Raw genomic sequence first — 27,588 nt, 5'->3', positions numbered from 1 at the left:
ACAAAGCTTTTGTGATTGTCAAGTGAGCCATCAACTTAATACTTGTTCATGTAGACCCACTTGCAACCAATTGGTTTGGTTCCCAATGGAGGATCAACCATATTCCAAGAGCCATTCTATGTCAAGAAATAATATTCTTTCTGCATTTATTCTTTCCATTCATCATGAGAAGCTGCTTCTTTGAGGGAAGTTGATTCAAAATTTGTAGACAAATTCAATTCATAATCATAAGAAATATCCATATCAACAGGTGAATCAGAATCGTCTACATCACCTCCATTTTTCTTAGCTAAGTTTGTTGTTCTTGTCTTTCCAACCTCATTAGGATGAACACTTTCAAGTGTATTTTTCATCCATTTTGGAGGACCTTTGTGAGATGGCCTAGGTTGTTCAGTTGACTAAGTTGGTACTAAATTAATATTGAGTCTCCCAATTTTGTCAATCACATCACTCAAATTATCATCAGTGGCTAGAGATTCATGTGGGGAAGAGAGTAATTCAGAAGAATACTCAACAGGTTGACCTAGTATAGGAACCCCCCCTCCAATATGTGGAATTTGATTATCAAATTATTGAAATGAAATTGCATGTCCAAATTTATCCAATTGAACAAGTTGTCGCTCAAAAATATTGTCAGTCTTGGAATATTCAAGAGAGATCACATCTCTAGATACAAAAAACTTCTTATTAACTTCATCATAGAGACAATATGATTTGGAGGTATTTGAATACCCTAAGAAGATTCAATTATGACTCCTTGCATAAGTTTGTTTGTTTTTTCGTTAGGTATCAAGGCATAATAGGTGGAACCAAAGATCTTGAGATGCTCTACCGGAAGAATGTGGTCATACCACATTTCATAAGGAGTCTTCTTTCTAGTAGCATTAGATGGACACCTATTCTTTATATGCATAGCACATAGAACTTCATCAACCCAAAACATCAATTTTACATTCTCAAAAAACATCATGGAATGTATCATATTTAAGATTGTCATGTTCATTCTTTCAACTACTCCATTCTGTTGGGGATTATAAGGCACAGTTGTTTGATGTTTGATCCCTGCTCACAAATATAGTTTTCCAATTCATTTGAAGTGTATTATTTTCCATTATCAGTGTGAATAGAGCCAATATGATATTTCACATCATTTTCAATCCATGCCTAAAAGTTCTCAAATGTTTGAAAATCATCACATTTGTTCTTCAATAAATAAACCCAACACATTCTAGTGTAGTCATCAATAAATGTCATCATATATTTATTTCCATTTACAGAATGAACAAGCATTGGGCCACATAAATTTGAATGAATGAGTTCAAGTTTTCTATGTGCTCTGGAATGTGAATAATGAAAAGGTTGTTTGTTATGCTTTCCTAGATACAAGCATCACATTCCTTAAGTTTCCTTGGAATTGTAGGCAAACTGGTAACACCATTTTTCTTCAATAAGTGAAGGTTGTCATAATTCAAGTGTCCAAATCTAGCATGCCATAAAAGACTTGATGGAAATTTACATTCATCATAGTGATAATTGTATGCAAATTTTTGTGGACAAGCAAAGTTACCTTGCAGATTCAGAAACATTTCTTCTTCTATCCCCGTCATGACAAGTGAAAAATCTGATGCCTTTTTTACCACAACCTTGCCATCAAACATATGAATGGAGTTTCCTTGATAGAATATGTGGACTAAAGACAACAAGCTTCTCCTAAGCTCCAAGAGATATAGAACATCATGCAAAAGAAAGTCTAGAAGACTAGGTAGTTTGACCTTCATTGTGCCAAACCCCGATGGCTTGAGTTTTGATTTGTCTGCAAAGTATATTACTCCATCAACATTGTCAGCAAATTATTCAAAAAAATATCTTCTAAAGTTCATGTGGCATGTTTCTTCTAAATCAAACAACCAATCATTTTTCCAAGAAGCAAGTGAAGCATTAAACAAGTCTTCAGGTACTCCAATATTACAATGTACCACAACATAATGAGAGGATTCATGTGGTTTACCTTTATCTTTATCATGGGTTTTACCTTTGGCTTCATTTATTTCGTACTCAATTTTGTCCCAAGGAAACTTATGTGTGGATGCATCATGTCCATCTCTATTGCAACATACGCAATGAAGTTTAGACTTTTCTCCTTGTAATTGTCTGCCCCACTACCTCTAAGATTCCTTCTTCCTCTATGTCTTTAGCCACCTCTTCCTCTAGAAGAATCTTGTGCATGATTCTTCTATTTATGTGCAAAGCACACACCTTATTTAAAAGATTGAGGAGTTGTTTTCTTCCCAAAATCATTCTCTCTCTTAGCAAAATTCTTCTCAAGGGAATCAAAGGTAATCTCCTTGAGGTTTCCACTTGCTTGCAATGAATCAAGATAATTCGAATAAGAGGGATATAATGCCTTGACATAAGCTATAAGAGGAATGTCTATTTTAACACTAGTGGTTTTGATATCATGCATACTAGATCTTATTTTTTATTCTAAAGAAAGACGGTCATCATTTTTCAATTCAAGACTGAACAATTTAATCATCAATTGGATAAATTCAAGTTTAGAGTGTGAGTCATAGAGTTCCTTCAACTTCTGTAAGGCTTCAAAAGAATTTGAAAATGGTGAAATATGGTGACTCACCTTTTCATTTGTAGATGCTACATTCAAGGCATAGGCCTTTCTGTTCTTGTTTTAACAAATGGAAATCTCCTTATTCGAGGTGGGCTTTGTAGGTTCGTTATCTCCTTCTCCTACACAAAATCCTTTCCATAACTCATTGAAAATGAGAGTGTTTTTTATCTTCCACGACCATTCAAGATAGTTATCTTTTCCAAAGAGAACTACTCCAAAAATAGATATCAATGATTGCATTTAAAAATGTACTCCTGATGACAAAAAATGAACTTCTTGTGTAAAAAATGTACTTCTGGTGTAAAAAAATGCAATTTTGGTGTAAAAAAATGTAGTTATTGTAGCAAAAAATGCACTTATGATGTAAAATTACAATATGGTATTTATTAAATAAAGGTATTATTTGGGGTAGTTGTTATATGTAAGGATTATGTGGGGGAGGGAATATTTGAGGTAGGGAGTATATGGGGGGAGGTATTAGCTAGCGAGGATATGGAAGCGTAGACAGCATATATGATAGTAGAGTAGATTCAAATCATGGCAACATATTTAAACTGGGAGTAGGATGGTATGGGTGGTATGGTGGTACTATATGGGATAGTGGCGAATAGTGAGTGGTATTATATTGATACTAGTGGTAGGGAGGAGTGTGGTGTGTAGTCCAACCGCAGGGGGAGTGGTATTGTAGTGGACTAGTTCCAAGGAGTGGCAACTATGTATTTTTGTAGCCGAAGATGACAGTCGAGATACCAACAAAGGCCGACAGTGCAAGTGAGGGTGGTAAACTATGAAAGGGAGGTGTATGTATGGCTGACAAGGAACCACGAGGAATGTGAGAGAGGTCGACTGTAAGAGTGAGGTGTATGTAGGATGACATGGAGCCATGAGGTCTGAACCACGGATAAAATACACAATAATGTATTTTATATGCTCCCATAGAGTCATCAAACTACCACCATAGTGCCTCTACCCACCTCAGTTACAACTGTGCCTTAATTCCATAATAAAACTACAATGGGAGTTGATTCAATCATGAAGAGAAAAAATGAATTCTGAAAACCATCATCACTATTGGGAGAAACAAGTTCCAGCCTACAAAAATCCAATAGCAAGATTAACACAGTCAAATAAAAACGTTTCGTTAGACTACTAATTTCTTTAGTTGGTGGTTCTCATCCTCACATGAAAATGACACTCCCACATTCATCCAATGTGATTTGAAGTCGTAGAGATATTCATTCAACAAAACTAACACATATAAAAAAGGACAGAGAATATGGCAAACTATAGAAATGGAAAAAAGGAGTTACAAGGGCACCAAAGCTAAAAATGGAGTTACCTCTGATACCATGTTAGGCCAGGAGGTAACTCCACAATGTGAATTGTGTTTTTGTATTAAGATTTCTCATGGATATTTAGATGGAGGGAGAGACTCCTGGGCTTCACATACCAGTGTCTCTTAATATTCCTAATCTCCTTATTTTATATTTACATTATTTACATGAATTTCCTAATCCCAAAGATTAGGTATCAACACCTTAATTGTAGCATAATTTAATATTTTTGTCAACTTTTGAAGTTGTGAAATTTCGAATCCATTTTGAGGCTTTAAATGATTTTTTTTTTGGAAAATAGCTAAACTCATAGCTTGTAGCATGAGTTTGTAATGGATAGTTGTAGTCCTTAGATAGAAGATTCTAATGAGGTATTTTACACATCAAACAAAGATCGTATGCCAAAGTTACAACCCTGAGAAGTTGATGTACCAATTTACCCCAACAGGGCTAATAGAATTTTGGCGCTTCATATCCAAGGGTTAGGTATTTGGATGTTTATGGTTTTCCATTATTTCTCAATAATAAATAGGCATTATAGCCTCATTGTAACGCAATTCAAAAGGCATGTAGTCTCCATATCTCTTCTTAGAGATAAGCTACTATCACATGAGCTAGTTTATTTCCATTCTTAGTGTAAATAGTTTTTAAAACTTTGTTATTAATGAATTAAGTTATTTTTTCATTGTATCTATATGTTTCTATTAGAATTTGTATTTCATTTCATTCCATCATAAATCGAGATTAATGGTGTTAGAGCTGGTTGAACCTTTTTAATACCGGCCTCGCTGACCTTGATGGCCTGTCATGGAGGAAGAAAAGAAATAAGAGGGATTAGGAGATCATTTAAAAATATTTCTCAAAGAATCCCTTGAGCGACAAAGGAATGCAATGATGGACAAATTTTCCCAGATCCTTCGTTGAATTCCCATGTCCCCAATGACATCAGGGTATAAGGAGTTACGGCTCGAGCTGGTTGAACCTTTTTAATACCGGCCTCGCTGACCTTGATGGCCTGTCATGGAGGAAGAAAAGAAATAAGAGGGATTAGGAGATCCTTTAAAAATATTTCTCAAAGAATCCCTTGAGCGACAAAGGAATGAAGTGATGGACAACTTTTCCCAGATCCTTGGTTGAATTCCCACTAGCGACACATCTTCATCCAGAAGTCACTTAGGAGATGAAGCCCCCTTCAAGGTACATGTAAAATTTTATATCCCTATATTGAAAGGTCAAGTAGCTGTAAATGTTGTAGATAAATTTTTGAAACTATTGGAAGGTTACTTTTCAGCCCATGGTTTCTCAAATAGGGAAAAGATTACTTTTGCACTACTTGAGGTTGCTCCCCATGTCAAGGACTAGTGGGAAACTTATTGTGAGAAAAGGGTCAAGGAACCCTCTCTATATACAGTTGCCACATCTTCAAACTCTTTCTGAGATGTTTTCAAGGAACATTATTACCCCATGGGGAGCTATGAGGGCAAGTAGATACAATGGACCACACTACGACAACAAAGGGTTGAAGATTTTCATTACCTCGCAAATAATTTTCACAGTCTACACACAAAATTGGGTATCCAGACTTTGACCAACATCTATTTCTCACATGCCATGACTATCTACACAAATACATTCAGGAATAAATGGAGTTATTGGACATCTCCTCACTTGGTGTAGCATATCGATATGCTACCAAGATTGAATAAAAATTTAAACAAAAGAAGTGCAACTTTGAATCTACGAATTAGAAGTAGGGCAAGAGTGCCCCCAAACTGAAAAAACAAAGGAAATAGCAAATGCAAGGTGACCCCAAGAAAATACATCGAAGTTGCAATCAAATAAAAACAATATGAAGACAAAGGACACATGAAAGTGGTGTGATTTCCATAACAGGCCCACTCAAAACACAAGTGAGTTTTGAGCCAAGCAGTCAATGGTGGCCAAACTGAAGGCTTCAAGGTTAGATGCATGTTTGACTCTGAGTTAGAACCCAATAAGGAGAATGAAAAATGGAAGCATATTATTGATGCAGAGCCCAACACTACCATTTCCACCACCATTCAAACTATTGAGCCCGAAGATCCAGAGGATGGGAGCGTCTCTTCCACTCACAGATGTGGGTGAAAGGTTCTCTACTACAGTTCATTGTCAACAGTGGGATCCAAAAGAACTTCATTTCGGTAGAGGTCATGAAGTATTTGGGCCTACTAACCACACCACACTTGCAGTTGTACATGATAAAGTGGCTTCATCAAGGACGTGATCTCTGCATGAGACAATAGTGTCGCCTTAGCTATAGCATCAAGCCCTTCATGGATGAGGTATTGTGTGATGTTACTCCTCTTGAAGTTTGTGATCTATTATTAGGAAAACCATAATTTTAGAAGAATAATGTTGTATATGAGTCTATGCCTCGCACTATTATTATTACTTTGCACAATAAGTTATATAACATACGAGAGGTATCCCCTCCTACTGCCATATCTTTGATATATACTAAGAAACGTAGTGAGATCATCTCCTCGACTATGAAATTTGTTTAATTTCTGATTCGATCTCAAAGTGAGAGGAAGATCGTGGCCACATCCATAGCCCCCGGGAAGGTTTCCACCATGCCACAAAAGCAGGTGGATAAGGTCGTGGAAGAATACAAGGACTTCTTCTCCTCACCCACAGGGGTAACCTTGCATTGTCAGGTCAAGAATTTGATTGATTTGACTCCCAGAGCACCCCTACCCAAAGGGTCGATATACTACCACTCAATTTTGGAAAATGAAGAGATCAAGTGGTAGATAGCGAGATTGTTTCAAAAAGTGCACATCCAACCAAATTCTTCACCATGTAGGAGCCCAATTGTACTCGTACAGAATAAGAATGGGACCTGGATGCACTATATTGATTATTAGGCACTAAAAAAAATTAGTGTCATGAAAAGATATCCAATTCCATGGATTGATGAGATTCTAGACCATCTCAAGGGGGTGAAGTATTTCAGTAAGATTGATTTAAAGTCTAGATATCACCAGGTTCGAATAGATCCCATAGATGTAGGGAAGAACACCTTCAAATCCAAGGAAGTCCTTTTTGAATGGTTGGGCATGCCCTTCGGGTGAACGAATTCCCCTACTTATTTTATGAGGCTAATGGATGATATCTTGTGGCCCTTCGCCAACTCATTCATGGTTGTTTATCTAGATGACATCCTCATCTTCAATGATAGTTTGGAATAACACTTGAAACATATTCGGCATGTCCTTCAAACCCTACACTAGCACAAACTGTGTGCCAACATGGAGAAATGCACCTTTGGTATGAGGTAGGTACAATATTTGGGTTACATCATAGACGAGAAAGGTGTCCATCTGGATTAGAATAAGATCCAAGTCATTCATGATTGGCTAGCTCTAACCACTCTAACAAAGATTTACAGCTTTTTGGGTCTTGCAACTTTTTATCACATGTTCATGTTGGGATTCACCCATATCACTTGGCATTTGAGTCAGATTACCAAGGGTAGAGTAAAGGAAAATTTTTCCTTGTCTGATTCCCAATAGAAGGTGTTCGTTGAGCTAAATCACTGCCTATTCTTTGCACCTATACTCATATTTCAATACTTACGACAACCATTTGAAATTATGACAGATGCCTGCAAATATGCTATTTGTGTATTCCTCACCTAGCACGGGCATCCATTGGCCTATCATAGTGAGACACTTTCCGATACAATTCGTAACTACCCCACTACGATAGAGAGACATATTCTATCATGTAAGATTGTTGATAATGGAAACATTACATTCTGGGTAAGGATACAATCATCCACACCGATCACCAAACTCTTCAATTTATACAAACACAAGGGAGGTTATAGAACAAATTACATCATAACTGGTCTACATATCTACAATAATTCCACTTAAACATTAAGCACAAAAGGTGAAGCACCAATCATGTTGTAGTCTACCTTAACCAACCCCCAGTTCCAACATTAACTAATGTTCTCAACTCTTATGCCCAGAAGACTTTTGGATGGATAAAATTGTACAAAAAAGATCTAGAGTTCACCGCCACATACCAGATTCTAGTGGATTGTAGGCAAGTTCTTGATTTCAACCTCTTGGCTGCATTATTATGCTACATAGTCCACCCTTTTATTCCTTTAAGTGAGTGTGCCAAGAGAATTTCGGAGCAACACTATATTTAGGTCACATGACACTTTAGTGTCGATAAAACTATGATCGTACTATAGAATGACTTTTATTGGCCAAATTTATGACTGGATGTTGGAAAATATATCAAATCTTACATTACTTGTGCATATTTCCAAGTCAACCATCACGACGGAGGGCCTATACGCTCCTCTTCGTACTCCCAATCAACCCTGTGAATCCATATCTATGGGCTATCGTTTTGGCCTCCCTTCTACCAACCATGGTAATGACTTTGTATTTGTGGTCGTTGACATATTTTCTAAGATGGATATATAGGCGGCTTGTAATAAGAGTATCACAGCGTAGGACACTGCCAAACTCTTCTTTGAACTAGCCTGAGTACATTTTATGATCCCACAGAACATTATATCAGATCAAGTAGTAGGTTCTTGAGCATAGTTTGGTCGATCTTGTAGACACTATTGGACACCAAGATCACCAAGTTGACCACACTCCATCCCCAAACTGATGGCTAGATAGAGGTCGTCAATAATGCGATAGTGCACATACTCTGCATGTACAAATCCAAGAATCCATGAACCTGGGATGAGAACCTTCCCTATTTGCAGCGACACTATAATAGCGATCTCCATAGCTTGACTAGTTAGAAGCCATTTCAAGTGGGCCTTGTATTTCAATCATTGTGTCTAATTGATGTCACCATGCCTCATGCGACTACATAGACAAAATCCACATACATAGAGTCCAAGGTTGATAAAGCAATTAAGTTTATTGAATACATCTAGCTAAACTGTGAGTAGGTTCACAACATCATGGACAAGTCTAATGCCAAGTACAAGAATCGACATGATTAGCATTAGGTGCCACATAAGTTTCAGGTGGGAGACAAATTTTGGTTGCATTTATAAAAAGAATTTGTTATTGGAGCCCATCAGAAGCTCAAACTACACCTATAACGACCTTACCATCACCAAGGCTATGGGAGATAATTATTTTGAGCTCAACATTCCCCCATTCCTTGGCTTTCACCCAGTTTTCAATGAGGATTGCCTTCGATCATACTTTACCATTACTGGACACACCAGCCATTGCAAAATAGCTCACGCTAACAAATTTAAGCCAAGAATGCATGGAACATGCCATAACTGATCAAATCATGGACATGTAGTTTAAGAACACTCAACAGAAGAAGATCCAATAGTATCGGGTTGTCAAAAATGGCCAATTCCTACACCAAGGCAATAGTATAGGTTAACTAGGGACCAAGTTCAACATAACTTTCCCCATCTCATGGAGGCACTCAATGCAATGGGGACTGTTCTTCCTAAGAGGGGAGCACTAATACAAGAAGACATTGGTGGCCACCCACCAATTCCACTTGGACCCCAACCATTATCTCTTTCAATTTCCTTAATTGTAGCACACTTTATTATTTTTGGTAGTTTTTTGGGTCGTGAACATTTAGAGCCATTTTGAGGTCTTGAAGATGATTTTTTGGAAAATGGACAAACCCATTACCTACTATTTGGAAAAATACTAAGATGGGGGGTGGGGTGAATAAGTATTTTAAACTCACTTCAATTTTTTGGTCTTATTCTGATTTCCATATGCTACTGTTATTTAGGTAACCCACATATATACATGATTGTGATGAATACAAACAATGCATATCAAGTTGACTATTTTTCTTACATTTAATCATCTATTCATCTTCTAACTAGTGTGTCATTACTTCATTATTCATTAATTAAACAACAATCATGAGCAGTAGGAACTAGATAGATAATCAACATATAAGAAACATTTAAACACACATGAACACCAGGATTTTAGGTGGAAAACCAATGTGGGAGAAAACCACCACTGTCATGTTCTCTTTCTTCTTCTTTTATTATAAAGGAAAGCATATTACAATCTTGTACTGGTCCCGACTCATACTAGTACACAGGCACCCACCTATAGAAGACTACAACCTTCTCTTTTTCCCCAACACCCACTGGAAGGGAGCTCCAACACCCTGATCTCATTTACCAGCTCCTACTGGAAGGGATCTCCTACACCCTACACAAATTCACCATCTACTACTAGAAGGAAGATTCAAATTCCTTACTAAAGGCTCCAACCCTCAGCACATCTCTGGACCACGTTTCATAATATTTCATATTGGATCCACCTAACTCAAACATCAAACTTGTAGGCCACCTTTCATCATATTTTCAGACTGGATCCACTTATAAAATCAAGCCTAATGTCAAATAACAATTATGAAACCAAAAAATGAACCAACTCATCCAACCATAGTACCAAATACAGCATTAGGAAACTAATCACTGAATCAAATAATCCAATGCAAATAGATCAGCAGATCATATCAAATCACTTATTAATATGCCAATGATGGACCTCCAGTAATGCAGTAGCTTCTTATGTTTTTGTATAAATAGGAGAGCCTCCTTGTTACAGGGAAAAGTGTCTACAGAGAACTGCTTATCCCACTAAGGTGTGGTAGCTACCTTAGAAACAAATAAAGTAAAGCTACTTTCGTTTTTCCTTTATGAAATAAAGATGAGAGAAGAACAAACAAGACCAACCTCTGTCTTGCGCTAATCTCCTACTTCGATTCCTCTCTCTCTTGATAGCCTTTCGCTACTTGCTCCCTTGTACGCCCAGCTTCACAGAGTACCTGTAGGATCACAGTAGCATGACACTATACAAGAACATGGATCTATAATCATAAACAATCTAGGATCAAATGTAAATTGACCATATAAATGCATAGAACATAAATGACACAAGAGTATGGAGGAAAACTTGAATAGCTTTTATTGATAAACAAGAAAGAGCCAAGGGAGTTACAACCAGTTGTTCTGACCCAGCATCATCCACTCAGCAAGTAAGCCCTTCTTCACCTCATACAAAGCTTAGATCACCCAACACTTATGATGTTGTCTCAAGAAACCAACAACAATTCCTTACAATATGCAAAATTCCAGCCTCTGGATCTCTGGGATGAGGGATCCATATATAGATATCTATAAGGGAGATGAGTCAGCTTGTGATTTGATTAGTGTCTTCCCTCTGATAGTTCTTGCTTCCACTTGGAGATTGATGATCTCTTACTCATCCTTGGTCGAATTCAGAGAGGCAAGTGTCACAGGAGAAGTTTCTGGAAGATTCCATGCCTCTCCACCTCGCAGAATGACACTGCCATTTGTCACTTCTTGCCCATGGCACCCCATAGAAGGGCTTTTTGAAATGAAACGCACCCACATGTATTTAGGTGAGATGCAATGCCATTTCCCTATGGAGCAGCTGAAATGATCCTGTTTTGACCAGTTCTGAGTAGTTTTTCATGGAGAACTTCTGGGAGAAGCTGTAATCAGTTGACCTTGTTCCTTTAGGGGTTAGAACAACACTTTTAGGGACTTAGGAGCCCTTGGTTTATGGACATTTTATGCTTGGGGTTGTAGTGCCCAAAAATGTCTATAACAGTTGCCCCCTAAAGCATGAGGTCGTTAATCTTTTGATGTTGCGTGAAATGCTTTATTATGAGGATCCGAAGTTCTTTCAAGCTGAGAGGAGACCTGTAATAAGATACAATACAATACATTGTCTTCATAATATTTTCATGATCTAGTTGAGGTGGGCATTCCCATGCTTAGCTTTATAAATTCATTTTCATGTACATAGGACAGACAGTTGTCTGAGTGTAGACTGATGATTCTAGTAGAGTCATCATCCCTTTGATTGGATGATTATCTGTGCAGCAATAATGTACATTTGATGTATTTATTTCCCTGAATATATATCGCAGACCGGATGGATGAAACTAGATCTGGGGTCTTCAATCTTGTTCGATCTTCACTCGAAGTACAAGTCTATCCATGTGGGAGATGTTCTGGAGTCGAACATGGAAAGACATCTCCTGATTACCAGCCAATGACGTAAGTTGTTAACAGGTGCGAGAGGAATCACCGATAATGATAATGACCCTCAAGGTACTGCAGTACAATTCATGTGGTGTGAATAAAGGACTTGTCGTCGAACACCACACAAAATCTTTCGGTCGAAGGCCATTGATGTAAACCTATTGCCGGAAGTCAAAAACTTGCCATTGAGGCATGCAAGCTTCAAAGTACTGAACAGGGTGTTCCTAGATCGACTTCTTGGATAATGAGCTGATGTCGACAAGAAGCAATCCGTCACAGGAGGGCCTTAATTAATCCCACATCAATGACACGGAACGGAGCAAATGATTTTAATGGAGGTGAAAACGATTTGATGACATAAGGTTCAGGGTGGTGGTCATGAAAGAATGGAGTGTAAATGTATTGTAGTGGGTGAGACACAGGTGAATTCTCTGAATGATTCTTTTGAACATATCGGTGACACTGACGTGATGGATTGGTAGCATTAACCCCAAATGTGGATGGTGTGATGGGACCTTGGTGATGTGACCGGTGAATGAAACAACCCAACCTGACTTGGATGAGGAGTGAAAGTGTCATGTTTAAGAGCGACTTGGTACCAACAAAGTTTCTTCAAGTTTTCTTCCCAATTTTTCCCCAGTCATTGCTGACCAGTACCTCTTTATTTTTGTCAAGCTTGAGGAGGATAACATATGCTTGTTCTATAATTTTCCCTTCGGGCAAACCCATCGCTATGTTTTAACGAGCCTAGTGATAGTGAAACTCATTCTTGTCTGCTGTGGACAAGTTTGTCGCTATTAAGTTTTAACGAGTTTAACGACAAAGATAACTCGGTCCTTTTAAATTTTAGAGAGTTTGAAAAGGAACGTAAAGGAAACTCCAAAATTCCTTTTTCGTCATCTAATCCCTTAAGTCCGAAAAAGTATAAAACAATACACAAGGGATGAATTTTCGATACTTTTAATGAGCCGAACAAAACAAGTGCTCGATCTTTTTGTGTAATAATCCCTCAGGTCCAAAAAGATTAAAATCTAGAGGAGGGATAGCACTTCTGGTCCCTTTAACGAGCTGGAGAGGCCAATGGCTCGGCAATCTTTTCATATTTTACGAGTCAGTTGAAAAGAGCTTAAAGGAGACTCGTCTTTTGAGAAACGAGTGATAAAATTGGGTAGCAGATGATTCCAGGTAAGGTTTGGAATTTTCCAATCACGGCAGTGTTACAAGGATGACTAGTGGGATCACTCTTCGCAGCTGTTCCTCAAAAGGGGTAAACAATCAAATGGAGGTGAATGATCGGCCAATAAAGAGTGGAGGTGATGATGAGAACATGACCAGGGCTTTAAAGGCTAAAATACTACATTCACGATGGTTATTTACCGGGAATCAGTTCATTTTTTTTTTATTGAGCTTAAACACTAGGGGAAACATTTGCTCATGACTTATGTTTATTTTTTAACGAGCTTGAACTATGTGCTAAAACTGCTCGATTAATCCAGTCGTATAATAAGAATGTCCCATTTTAAAACGATAATTTTTAGCGTTTTGCCCCACATCCTTTCTTTATGCAAGTTAGGAAACGACCAATCCTACGAGTTTAAAGGCTTAGAGGACCTACAAATTTAAAAAATAAATAGTCACTCTTCACTTGCATGCCAAAAGGTTTGCATGCCCCCAGGTATAAAATAAAGTTTCAAAGTCACCTTTCATTCTACCGACAAAACATTTTTTTTATCAGGAAAGGTCTACCTCTTTCAGGTTACCAAAGATTGTTCTATTCACACCGCAAACAAAACACTTCTTCAGCGATGTCTACTGAAATAGACAAAGGTGAGACAATCCACTCACATAACTTTGACAAGAGAATCTTATTCTAGTCTAACCCCCTCTTCCAATCACGGACGGGAGTACAGTCCAGTCATATATCTCTCGCGGAAACCTACCCTATACCCGAATTCTCCCTGCCGAAGCAGACCAGGGTGCATGCCCCCTAGGTTTCGGTCATGTCTCCCAAATCACTTGCGCTCATCAGGTGGACGGACTGGAGATTGATGAGACATTCTTTATGTGAAAAGACCATTTAGGGATGGTATATGACTATTTTCTATGCTTGATCCAGGAAATGAAAGTTGGTCTACGAGCTTGACCATTCTTCCTTCGTGCGGAAAACACATTACTCTAAAGAATGATGAGACAATTGCTCCCATGCAATAAATATAGTCTCATCCAAGGAGTAGATTATAATCCAGGGGTCCTTGAACTACCATTATGTTCATGTGAATGGTTTTCCCTCTCAATGTTATGGGCACATTGGGAAGGATCCCTAACGGTCGACTGGTTCCTTTGTCAAAGCTTGTTAAATTTCTCATCTCAGGCAAAAGCGATGGCGAACCAAGCGCTTTCCAAGCAGTCGAGGAAAGGATACTCACAGAAGCCCATTCGTCTATGATGGTACCGGCCATAACCATTCTATATACTTGAGCAATAATTCGGAGTGGTACACTAGCCAGTAAACGGGGTCTGCCTAGTTGATTCCAGTCGAAGGAGACAACTAGGTTGCTTGGAGGTGGGACCGAATAGACGACCGGGTACGACTCTAACGATCTTCCTTCCTGCGGTAAAGGAATGGTTAAATTTCCCCCATGTTCATCGGAGTCTGTGCTTACGAAAAGAATTTGGACGGTGTCATCCTTATTCTCTTCTGTGACTGTATCATCTGAAGATGAAACCTCTGAAGGCAAGACTGGGTCAACTGCCGCCTTGACCTTTTGACTTTCATCTGGTATAGGTTCAGATGGTTTGTCTTTAATGATAGATGCTTCAGCCGACCACCTGGGCGGGTCAGCCGGATTTTCAACTAGTGACAGACTCGACAAGAGTTTTTTATATCCAGGAGGAAGTCGTAACGGTGAAACCGGACGATCGTCCAAAACTCTTTTAGCCTCATCTAAGAAGGGACAATGGTGGACGGCATGATCGCCTTCGCACAGTTTACAAGGAAATCTATATTTTCCTTTTTGTCCTGGGGCTTCACTTTCACTAGTCGACGATGTGTTTTCAACATGATCATCAGAGGTTGATGACACCGGGTTGTGCAAACGAGGAGACCAGTCCCTTAAGATCCGAGGAATGCAAGGACAATATCTATGATAGTGGTCTCCTTTGCAAATGACACATGGCGATTTAGGCCTGGTCGGTGCAGTGTGTGGATTTTCGCTAGACGACGCTTGGTTGCCCCCTTTCACTTTTGGCTCCTTCTTCTTCTTCTCTTTCTTCTTCGTTTCCTTATTCTTCTCAGGTACTTGATTTTGGGCTTTACCAACCCTATCAAGCGAAGAAGAAGGAGGAGAGGAAGAATTGGAGGAAGTAGAAGGTTGGTGGGTAACTCTGGATTCGTCTAGTTGCTGACTCGATTGTTCAGGAATTGCAGTGTTCTGTACGACAGAGGTTGAGAAGAGCCATACGGGCAGGCCGATTGTCAATCCTGGAAGTGACAATGTGGCCATATGGGGTGCACCAACATCTCCCCAAGAGGAGAAAGGACTAGGATTTCCTCCGAGGGGAATTCCTTGGTTGGTGGGTTCCATTTTCTCAACCTAAGATCAATGTAGGAAAGGGTGATGATTATTCCGTTTAAAATAAATTTTAGACGCTTTGACACAACTTGTTTTTTCAATTTTTAAGAGTCGAGAAAAAACAAAAGATGACTCTAGTCGCCTTTGATTTTTAATGAGCCTGAAGTGACAAGTGCTCAGATGGACCTTTTCTGTTAAGGAGTCTAAAAAGGAACGAAAGGGACTGCTCTGGAAATCTAGGTAGAGGGATTACCAAACCAATCGCAAAACTGCAGAATGCTTTTTACGGTACGGCAGTTAATCTTCCCGAATTCTGTGTTCAGTGCATTGCGATCGATAGGGCGACAGACACGGCTTCCTATGGATAAAGGATTAAGCCTATTTTGGTCTCCCAAAATATACTCAACGGTACGTGGGAGCACAAGTCTGTACTGGCACTTATCGTCTCAAAGTGGAGGAATCACCCAACCATCAGTGAGAACAACAGTTACCAGGCTTTACGACACTGGAATACGTCTCTAGCCTAGACTTCTAGATGTTTTGTGTTAGGTTCCAAACCGTTGTTAGATTCATTAAATTTATTTTATAGTTGATCTTGCTTAAGAAATTTGCCTTTCAAGTTCACCATGAGATGTAGATGTATAATTCCTAAAATGCAATCTAAGATGATAAACAGTCTTTTATCTTCTCTGTGCAATGAAAATCCTAGCTACTAAGGAAAGAGAGATAGTATTCTTTCACAAAGAGCAAAGAGCACACTCTAAATGCACTGTCCTAAATCAAACCAATCAAACAGTCTAAATGCAAATGCACATGCATGTATTTGTTTTCGGCTTTCTTAGTATGTGAATGGTAAAAAGAAAGCTAATGCACAAATCTGAATTACTTTTCAAGTGACAAATATTAACAAGTTTCTTTTCAAAATAAAAAATGGAGACAATCACAACATTTTACGATTTGGAAATGAATACTTGCTTTTGACACTAGAAAAACTACAAATTCATACCAAATACAATAGTAACAGGATAATCAACTATCAATAGCAACCAAACTCTTTCTTATGACTGAAAACGACACTTGCGACACTTTCAAATCAAAGGACGATAGTACGATTACGTTACTTTTGGCAAAGGAGAACTGAAAATGACTCAACAAATACACAAAAACATTTACAACTCTTTTGCACAAAGGAGACAGAATAACAGCAAGGAAAAGGGGTTCCAAATAGAGATATACTGATTACAGGTAGCAAAATTCATGAATAGAACTGAAAAGAATGAATCATAGAAACCAAAACTGAACAATGCCTAGTCTGATCAACGCACCTGTAACACAGGGAATTTGAAATGCAGCGCACCTACTACACTTGAGAAGTGCGCTGAATTTTAGATTCACAGAACAGTACCTGCGCTGGGCTAGAGACGAGACTTTGCTTAGGTTCCGGGTCACAGTTTGCAGTTCAGTTCATGGGTTTTGGCTGAGCAAATGGTAATCAGTAATGCAACAATCAGGGATAGATCTAAGGAGGTTCTAAGAGCTACCACGAGGGCAATTAGAGAGTTTGTGAATCATTTGTTTAAGTCATAAACAAATCCCGGAGATTGACTGAAGCAACATTTATCTACTTTTCATTTGCATAGCAAATGCAGTTCAAAAGCTACCTGGCTTGACTTCAGGCTCTGTTTGTAAGTTTATAAAATAAGCAACAAGGAAGATAAACAAACAAACTAATTCGTCCCCAGCGGAGTCGCCATTTTGTTACAGGGAAAAGTGTCTACACAAAACTGCTTATCCCACTAAGGTGTGGTAGCTACCTTAGAAACAAACAAAGTAAAGCTACTTTCATTTTTCCTTTATGAAATATAGATGAGAGAAGAACAAAGAAGACCAACCTCTGTCTTGTGCTAATCTCCTAGTTCGATTCCTCTCTCTCTTGATATGCTTTCGCTACTTGCTCCCTTGTATGCCCAGCTTCACAGAGTACCTGTAGGATCGCAGTAGCATGACACTATACAAGAACATGGATCTATAATCATAAACAATCTAGGATCAGATGTAAATTGACCATACAAATGCATAAAACATAAATGACACAAGAGTATGGAGGAAAACTTGAATAGCTTTTATTGAAAAACAAGAAAGAGCCAAGGGAGTTACAACCCGTTGTTCTGACCCAGCATCATCCTCTCAGCAGGTAAGCCCTTCTTCACCTCATACAAAGCTTAGATCACCCAACACTTATGATGTTGTCTCAAGAAACCAACAGCAATTCCTTACAATATGCAAAATTCCAGCCTCTGGATCTCTGGGATGAGGGATCCATACATAGATATCTATAAGGGAGATGAGTCAGCTTGTGATTTGATTAGTGCCTTCCCTCTAATAGTTCTTGCTTCCACTTGGAGATTGATAATCTCTTACTCATCCTTGGTCGAATTCAGAGAGGCAAGTGTCACAGGAGAAGTTTCTGGAAGATTACATGCCTCTCCACCTCGCGGAATGACAATGTCATTTGTCACTTCTCGCCCATTGCACCCCATAGAAGGGCTTTTTGAAATGCAACGCACCCACACAGTGTATTTAGGTGAGATGCAATGCCCTTTGCATATGGAGCAGCTGAAATGATCCTGTTTTGACCAGTTTTGAGCAGTTTTTCAAGGAGAACTTCTGGGAGAAGCTGTAATCAGTTGACCTTGTTCCTTTAGGCGTTAGAACAACACTTTTAGGGACTTAGGAGCCCTTGGTTTGTGGACATTTTATGCTTGGGGTTGCAGTGCCCAAAAATGTCTATAACACTCGTCCTTTCAAAGACGTTTGTAAAGTTGGAGATACAAGGGTGTCCAAGTTAATATTACTTATGAATGGAATTTAGATTTAGCACCATGGTCATGAGTGATGTTCACCTCTTTCTGGTAATGCTTGAATTGGGAGCCACTCAACTTGCCATCTCTCATGATTTTGGATTGGCCACCTACAATGTGTGAGATTTATTCTTTTCATAGATTAATGTTTATTTCTTTCATATATTAAGATTTATTTCTTTCGTATTTTTTCCGGTGTGAGAGATTAAGAGTGATTGTTTTTATTTTCTTTCATATCTTTTCCTGTGTGAGAGGTTAAGAGTGTTTTTTTTATTTTCTTTCATATCTAGAGGTTAAGAGCGATTATTTTTATTTGCTTTCATATCTAGAGGTTAAGAGTGATTATTTTTATTTTCTTTCATATATAGAGGTTAATAGTGATGTTTTTTATTTGATTTCATATCTTTTCCTATGTGAGAGGTTAAGAATGATTTCTTTTTCTTTTATTTCGCGTCATGTGGTTTTTATTATCCATTTCATAGGATCTTGATTTGATAATGCACACATGATCCCTTAGAGGAGATTTCATTTCATGTAATTTCAATTCCAAGTGTTTTGTACTATAATTTCTTTTGAATTGATTGTTGAATTAGAATAGGTGAATTTGGTTTGTCATTATTTGGTTTCATAGTTAGATTGATCTAAATCCAAAGTTAATTTCTAGCATATACAGTGCACATGAGCTTCGCAAGTTTTACGAAACCCCCGGGTTGACAATTATATGATAGGTAATTAATTTGCCTCAACATTTTGGCGTTGTTGTCAAGGAAGTGTGCATAGGAACTAGCTTTCAGTCTAGAGTTCATTTTTCTATTTTTTTCTAGATTCATGATTAAAGCATGTAGATGGCTAAATCATTTAGCTACACATCATTTTTATAAAAAAATATATAAAAAAAATTGATATTAATCATTTATTGACAAAGGATCTAGAATGCAGATTAAACATTCTTTGGAGTACAGTGACTACATTGAGGAATGGTATTCAAACGAGATTGCTCCATGACATTCATCCTTTCTTCAAGAGATCTTTGTGGAAAATCTAAAGGTCAAAATGACTTCTCATGTCCTCATACACAATCAGGTATATTTTGTAAATTTGGATATGAACATTTTAGAAAGTCTAATCTGTAAATGGCTCCATTGGAAACATTCACATCCTTAAAAATTTTAAAAATTAAAAATTCAAGTAGATAAATTAGGAAAAATAAATCAAGGTTGATTGCATTTGTTTTAAGTTCTTAATTGCATTTTTATTTAGTTTTTTTTTTTTTTTTTTTTTTTTTTTTTTTGTATTTACTTGCATTTTAGTCATTTGAAACACATATATATAATAATAATAAAAAAATGAAGTGTTTCTTTTTAAAGTTATATATATATAAAAAATAGGACATATAAAAAAAATAGATTTGTTTATTTAAACAAAAAAATTAAATAAATAAATAAATATAATATAATATATCTATATATATATATATATATATATATATATATATATATATCTATATATATATATATATATATATATATATATATATCTATATATCTATCTATATCTATCTATATATATATATGTATGTATGTATGTATGTATGTATGTATGTATGTATGTATGTACAAAGAGATTTGTTTATTTCAACAAATTTAAAAAAAAATAAAAAAAATAAAAACTAAAATACAAATCATAAAACAAAATTGAAAAATAAAATAAAAATTTACACATATCAAGCTTGACTAATCATCTGGCTTTATGTAGCTCAACTTCTACCTACAATTCAATTGCATTTGCACCAAATATTTGTTTTAAAATCCAATCCCAATCTTTGCATAAAACAATAAATGATGTTCTTGTTATAATTCTATGGATTGTGGTTCAATTGATGGATCATGTGAGGTGAATTCAATAAACCATTGTTGTTTCTTGAAAGGAGTCAGATCATCAAAAATATCACAATCCCGTACATGGAGCTATGACTCTGGTTTACTGAATATGGCAATCAATTGAGGATTTGCAAGATATTCCACATGCTTTGTTGAGGTTGAGCGAGATGTTGTTGCACCACCTTTGGCTCACTTCCTTTATGCTACTGCAACATCCTCTCAATCTTTGCAGAGACTTTCTATCACTTGGACTCACATATAGACATGTACCTTGATTTTGAAAAATAGAATCTACCCAACCAGGCAAGATAGGAGCAGCATTAGCATGGAATAAGCCTATGTCCCTAATATGTTCATGTGAAACCATCCTTATTATTACCAGAATCCTATTAGATTCATCATCACTTTAAAATCGAAGGTGCATCGTTAAATAAGAGCAACTGCGTATTGAAAAGAGAAAAAGAAAACGAAACCTCCCAACATCAAAGGCCAAAAAGAAATATGCATATGCATTGTAGCATGGGCTACGTAATAAGTCCAAATCTCTAGATTATTTGGTTGCAGGGCTACTTGCAGACTTTGAATACTTTTTCGGTTGCTGATTTTTTTTTTATGAAAATGGTGCTGATGAATGAGACCACAAACCCAAAAATCCCAACTGCAATACATGCATAGAAGCTTTAAGACATTATTTTTGAAACACGTTTTGTGATCAAATGGAAACGAATTTCAAAAATATAAAGCATGGGTTTTTCTTAGAATGGGGTGAATTATGTGTTGTGTAGGATTTTTTGTCAAAATTCATAACCAACTGAGAGATTTTCTAGGTTCTCTGGAACCTTATTTCCCAGATTGTGTGAGAAAAACGGATTTAGAATTTAGTGCAGATGTTAGTGTCAGTGTTTTCACAATGCCGTTAGTGGTCAAAAATCTGCTCTTTTGCATTTCATACTAGGAGTCTCATTCTGATGAGGTTGCATTCCATTAGGTCATGGATCCACTTATGGTAGGGTTTATTTCAGTTTTTCTGTCATGATATGTACTTGTTGATCTTCTTTCATAATTTTCAGTCATGATTCATGTTCATTTTGCATTCCATTTCATCAAATCCTGGGGTTTGGTCTCATTAGGTCTTAGGGTTTCCTACATGGTCAAATTTAGTGATTATATGTTAATAATGGTCAGCAAGCACATGAGGAGGCCATTAATGATGGGTAAATTCATAATTTGTTATTTTGAAAGTTTAATGTAGTTCTCACCTCAAAACTTGTTTTGAGGTGAAAATAGAGTATTATGTTTTTTAACTTTCTTCATGATGTAATTTTATTGTTTCTATATGTAATATATATTCCCAAGCTCCTCCTAAAGCTTGTGATGTTTCCAAGTACCTTCCACTGCAAAAATCAAGTCATCATGAGCACCAATTCACCTACAAAAGAAAAAGAGAAATAAGCACTAATACCCTAAATTCCTCTCCCACTGAGCTAGGGTTGGCTATGGGATGAGATATATCTGAGTAGAGGAGGCATGTGAGATATCAGAAATTATGAGGCCATTTCATATCATCAAACATTAGGTCTCCATCATTTGTCAAGAAGTCATTCCAAGGAACAAGCCATTCACCACACATAAGGGATGGTTTTTCTTCAAACTGTGTTTTGAGAAATAGAAGATGAATTTGACAAAAGTGAGAGAGGTTTTTGTCCATCATTAATCCAAGAAGAAAAACCTTTTTCAGTTTTTACGTAGGTTTCATGGTCTGGGAGAAATGTTGAAAACATCATTTGCCTCAGGAGGGTTAATGCACCTCTGGAGTGACCTTGGAAAAATGAAGATTTTTCCTAGCTGGGTTGACCAAATGACTTGTTTGATGAGTCAACTAATATGTAGACACAGAGGGCTTTCCAATGGGATATCATGAGATCAATTTGGAGTTGAGGAAGACCTTCAAAAGTTGACTGCAACAACACTTTGCATTTTGGCAGTCTCATTCTGCACATTTTGACCAGTCTTGGGAGCTTGGACTTTTGATAGGGAAAATAAACTCAAAATTGAAAAATTCAAGATGTTCCGGAAAGTAGACTTGACAAGATTTCCAATGAGCTATTATTCACCAAATTTGGACATTGGAATGGCTTTCAAAAGTGAGCTTGAAGTGGCAATACACTTCTGAGGGGTGGCACTATGATTTGATGCCGGCGCTGCGCTTCTGAAGATTTTTCCCAATGTAAAAATACACGGTTGTTGCGCCTTGAGTTCGGTGCTGTGCTCTTGTAGGTGGCGCTGCACTTTGCCCAGAAAAGCCCCAAATCACCTCAAATCACCAAATTCCACCAAATTTCTTCAAGTTTCCCTCTTTTGCAAGTAAGTATCCTAATATCTCTTGTTGTTTAGGGTTTTGTCTCAAGTTTTTTGTGGTTTTTCACCTCTAAAATCAAAACCCTAGTTTCTATGACAAACCCTAGTTTTGCTACAATTTACCTCATGAACTGAAACACTCATCTTTATTATTGATTTCCTACCCTATCAACTTCTTATTTCTCCCAAACCCCCTCACACATACATTTTTCCCACTCCATTCCTCCACACCATTTTCCATAATATTATCCATATATTACCATATTGTTCAAGCCAAGGGAAAACATGGACAGAGACAGTGATTATGATTATGAAGAGGAGAAATTTAGTGAAAGCTTCATGGAGAGACATAGACAACAAAGGAAGCCTCAGAAAAGAGAAAAAATCATCATAGAGGAGCCCACCAGTTTGAGAGAATTACAGGCTTATCCTCTTGTAGTTTCTTGTTTTAGGCACCAAGCATGTTTTGAATTTTGTGAATTGGTGGAAAGAATTTAGTTTCACCATAATTTGGCCAAAATTTTTGTGACTCATTTATATAAGGATGAGGTGACATTTGCCGGAGTGGCCTTCATAATATCACCAGCTGTTATTTCAAAGGGCCAACAGAGATAACCAAATGATGAGGTACATGGCATATCGCTACAGGACACAGAACAAAATTTGCAACATGAGAATGAAGAGGATGAAAGCTAGGTTAAGGAGAGCTTTAGAGGGAAATAAAGAGAAATATAGGTTGAAGATGATGGCTGAAGCCTCCTTGGCCAACCAAAGCAGATGATGGTGGTGTTCCATGCTAAATTTGGGCAAGTTTTGAGAAGTTTTTGCATTTTTGAAAATTTTGAAATTAACAACACATAAATTTTGGGTGGCGTTGCGCTTTTTCCTGGTGCATCAAAGGGAGAAAAGGTTTGCATATTTGGATTCAGCATGATGAGGACATACACCCTAAAAAGTTTTAGAAGTTTTGGAGTAGATCTGGTCCACCAAAAGGTCCAAAAACTACTAAAAAAAGACCTCTCTTCCTCTTTTTTGACACACAGAAGAAGTCTTGAGAGATTCCAATTTTGAGGGGGTACATGACCTCCAAATTTACAAATTCTAAGTGTTCCAGAAACTATACTTGATGAACTTTACAATGAGCTATCATGGTCACAATTTGGTTAAGGGGAAGGCCTCCAAAATCAGGTGGAAATTGGCATTGTGCTTTGGACCAATGGCACTGCGCTTTTGACCAGTTTGCCCAGAAAATCAAAATTTCTCCTGATTTGACTGTGGATTTATTTTCTCTCTCCTCATGAATGATTTTACTCATGTAATTATTGACATGGCAAGTAAATGTAAAAGTAAAATACGGTTAGAGGGTAGACTCATTAGTTAGAGGTGGTTTTAAGGAAAATGTATATGTTTCCACTCTTTTAGAGGCAGGTTGTTTGACTGCCTAGATTTCAGTTCTTAGTTTTGAAATGGTTGAAACAACCACTCTTCTCATGGATTCAACCCCTGAAGGTTAGGATGAGTTGCTTGATGCCTACACTATGTATTTTCTTAGTCATTTGTAGAGTTTAGACTCACTTCGATGCTGTGAGCTAGATTGTACACCATTGTAAGCAGTTTGGCAAGGAAATTAATAGGATTTGTAGCTATTTTTATGGGATTCCTATGGTATGGTGTTTTAGCATAGTTTCTTCTTTGTTATTAGTTATTCATGTGTTTATGTATGCCATCATCTATTTCACTACTTCTAATTGAATGATATCAAGATAAATAAGTAGAACTCATTGTTTGTAGTGCTCTACCTTGGGAAATCATTTAGTACTCTATGTTTTCTGTTGTTTAAGAAGGATATATGATCTTTACATGCCCTCCTCAGCTCCTCACCAGTCCTAGACATCCCACCTCACTATATTTCAAGTGCCAAAGCCTATACCTACCTTACCCCATAGAACACCTTGCATCCCGACCTAATTTCCTAGACCCAAATTGCCCAGCTACATCTGATCCAGCAAAAAACAACAAATTCAATCAAAAATCCTTGAGCTACTATACCTAGCATAAAATCTTGTTCATGATTCAGTCATCTTGACTAAAATTCATAAGGAGAGAGCTCTCTCCCAACCTAGTAGAGCTAGCTACTAGGTTAAGCGTGGTTTGTGGTTACCCTAGAATTGCCTCCCTTCAACTTGAGGTAAATTTAAGCAATATCAATAGAGACAGTTGTGGCCATGATGGAAGGAGAAGATCTTATTTCCCTAATATTCAAGAGGAGTATCTGCCAAGATCTGATCTCCTTGATCTACAGGAGTCATCGTGTGTTGTCCACACTTGATGAATTCTTCAATGATGTTGGCAATAAAGATAAGTCTATGATGTAGATCAGAAATGAATAAGAGTGCAAAGGTTGCATTCGCTGACTCTTCCATTCAGTGTGCTGAGGAAAAAATGGCATAGATTACGTCTATATTCCTTGATGGATTGCTCGCATCTTGGGATGAAAAGAAAGTTAAAAAGGAACTAAGGAAATTTGGTCAAATTGAGAATATTCAATTATCAAAGAACATGACCTCTGGCAAGGGTAAAGACTTCGGTTTTGTTCATTTTGCTACCTGTGGAGAAGCTCAGGCTTGTGTTGATAGTATCAATAACATCGATATTAGAGAAGGAGATAGTAAGGCATTTTTTCTTATAGATATTATCTGTTGTTGTGCAATCATTCTTTCAATTATTTGGTAGATCAAGCATCTCCGCAAAGCATTCAAGATTGATAAGAAGGCAGTTAGGAACTTGGAAAAACTAACCCTTTTTTAGGAAATTTTACATTATTTTCAGCTATTTATATTTTACTAGAATCATGGTTTATGCCTTCATCACAATCACTGCATACAAGTACAGACAAGAACAATAAACAAGGTTATGACATCAACAAACTGGAAATCTCTCTGCCACTGTTCAGCCAAAGAAGGTTTACAGGTAAAAATAAGTAGATTAGAATTACCTTTCCTTTTTAATAAAAAATTATTCTATTTGCTAATTTTTCTAAAAGGTATTGATTAATTTGAATATTTCTCTGGTTATTTGTTCATAACAAAAATATATAGCTGTGTGTACTTAACTGTCTGTTCAGGATTTTAGCTACAGGAACTGCGCAATTTTGCAGCTGAAAAATAATTTTGCAGATCTATATTTAATTCAATGATTTATTCTATGACAATGCATTATAATAAAAATTCATGAACAACATGCCATCTAATGTTCCTACTTCATCAGCGTCATGTTCCCATGCCACACTTAAGCATGCCAATTTTCACTGTTTCACAAAAACTTCAAACAAGCACAACTTTCTCATACGATATCGGTTTTTGATGATTCAAATGTCATAAGGAAGATATCGACAATATATACATAATGATAAAGTTTTGAACAAAATTTGAAATAGTGAAAGAATGAAGAAATTGCTAAAAAGACATGACAGGTAACCTGAGGTAGTAGTTTTGAAATTCATTTGATTTTGTTTCGTGAATTTGTTTTATTAGTACCAATTCTCATTTTTTTGTGTAAATGTCATAATTAGATAGATAGATCACATCTCTATTTTGAGAATCATACATTTCATTGCAGAAAAAGTACTAAGTTTTTGCAGGTTCCAGGAAGATAAACAAATGGACACAAACAAATAGTGTTTCTCAAAGACCACATTTCTTTCAAAAGAACATGATTAGAGCAACATCAATGATGAGATATCCAAGCATTAGCATATGATTTTGGATAAATAATTTCGAATCAAATCCATCACACCATTTGGAAGCCTTTCAGATACCATTCTTACCATTGCATTCCTACTTATTCAGTCAATAAAGTATTCATCTCATTTTCCTTCACAGTCATTTTCCTGCCTCACTTTCACTAACGTTTAACCCAGTAATAAAACCATTCAACTCCCCTACAAATCTAATTCATTCCATTTTCCTTTCCGCTTCGCCAAATAAACCTTGATCCACTCCAAAAAATTTCATCCATAGTCCTTCAAAACTATTTTTTTATGCTCGTGTTAGATGACAGAGGATTCATTAAGGCCTCCCTTTAGCAATTGTTCGCCTATCAACCTCATCATATTACCTAGGTTCAAGGCTAGAGTCCTTATTAGTACCTTGATACTTATATGCATTAATGATAAGTTCTCTTGCTGACAATCATGAGAATACATCAATGTCCCTTGATCATTAGATCTTGCAAGTGGCTCAACATCAACTCATTTATTCGCACTTTGCAAGATGTACTTAGGTACCTTAGCACTCATTGACATTAATGGAAATTTTGCCTCGCATTGGTCAATGACATTCATCAATGGACAATAATCTAATGACTTCTCTTCATGCTAGACAACAACACATTTATTCGCATGACTAGAATTGTACCATCGGGTTTTGTAGCAGGTGAAGACTATATCATTTCAGTATTTTGCAGCAAATAGAATAGATTTAGTAGTAGAAATAAATAATCCACTTTCACCGCCTCATCCACCATCTATGCAACGAAGAATCAAATGAAATTCTACATTCTATTCCATGATCAAGCAACAATTACAACTTCTCTACATATGCACAGTTTTTCCACTTCCTAGGTAAGTAAAGGTATGTTCTTTTCTATATTTTAATCGTAGAATTCCTTAAATACTGAAATTATTATTTTTGGAAAATAATTCATCATATTTCCTTTCTCATTTGAAAAAAAATCGCAAACATCGTTAATTGGGGGGGAAGGGACATCCATTTATGATCACTCTTCATATCACTTCATTCCATTTCACTTCATTTCACCCTAACATACTTTTCCTAATCATTATGATTGCATTATGG

The sequence above is a fragment of the Pinus tabuliformis genome, chromosome 5_1 (assembly GCF_031772625.1).
Source record: "Pinus tabuliformis cultivar Carrire ecotype Pingquan chromosome 5_1, CPIR1, whole genome shotgun sequence".
Taxonomy (NCBI): Eukaryota; Viridiplantae; Streptophyta; class Pinopsida; order Pinales; family Pinaceae; genus Pinus; species Pinus tabuliformis.
The sequence above is the reverse complement of the archived record's forward strand: the minus strand, read 5'-3'. Positions refer to the sequence as shown.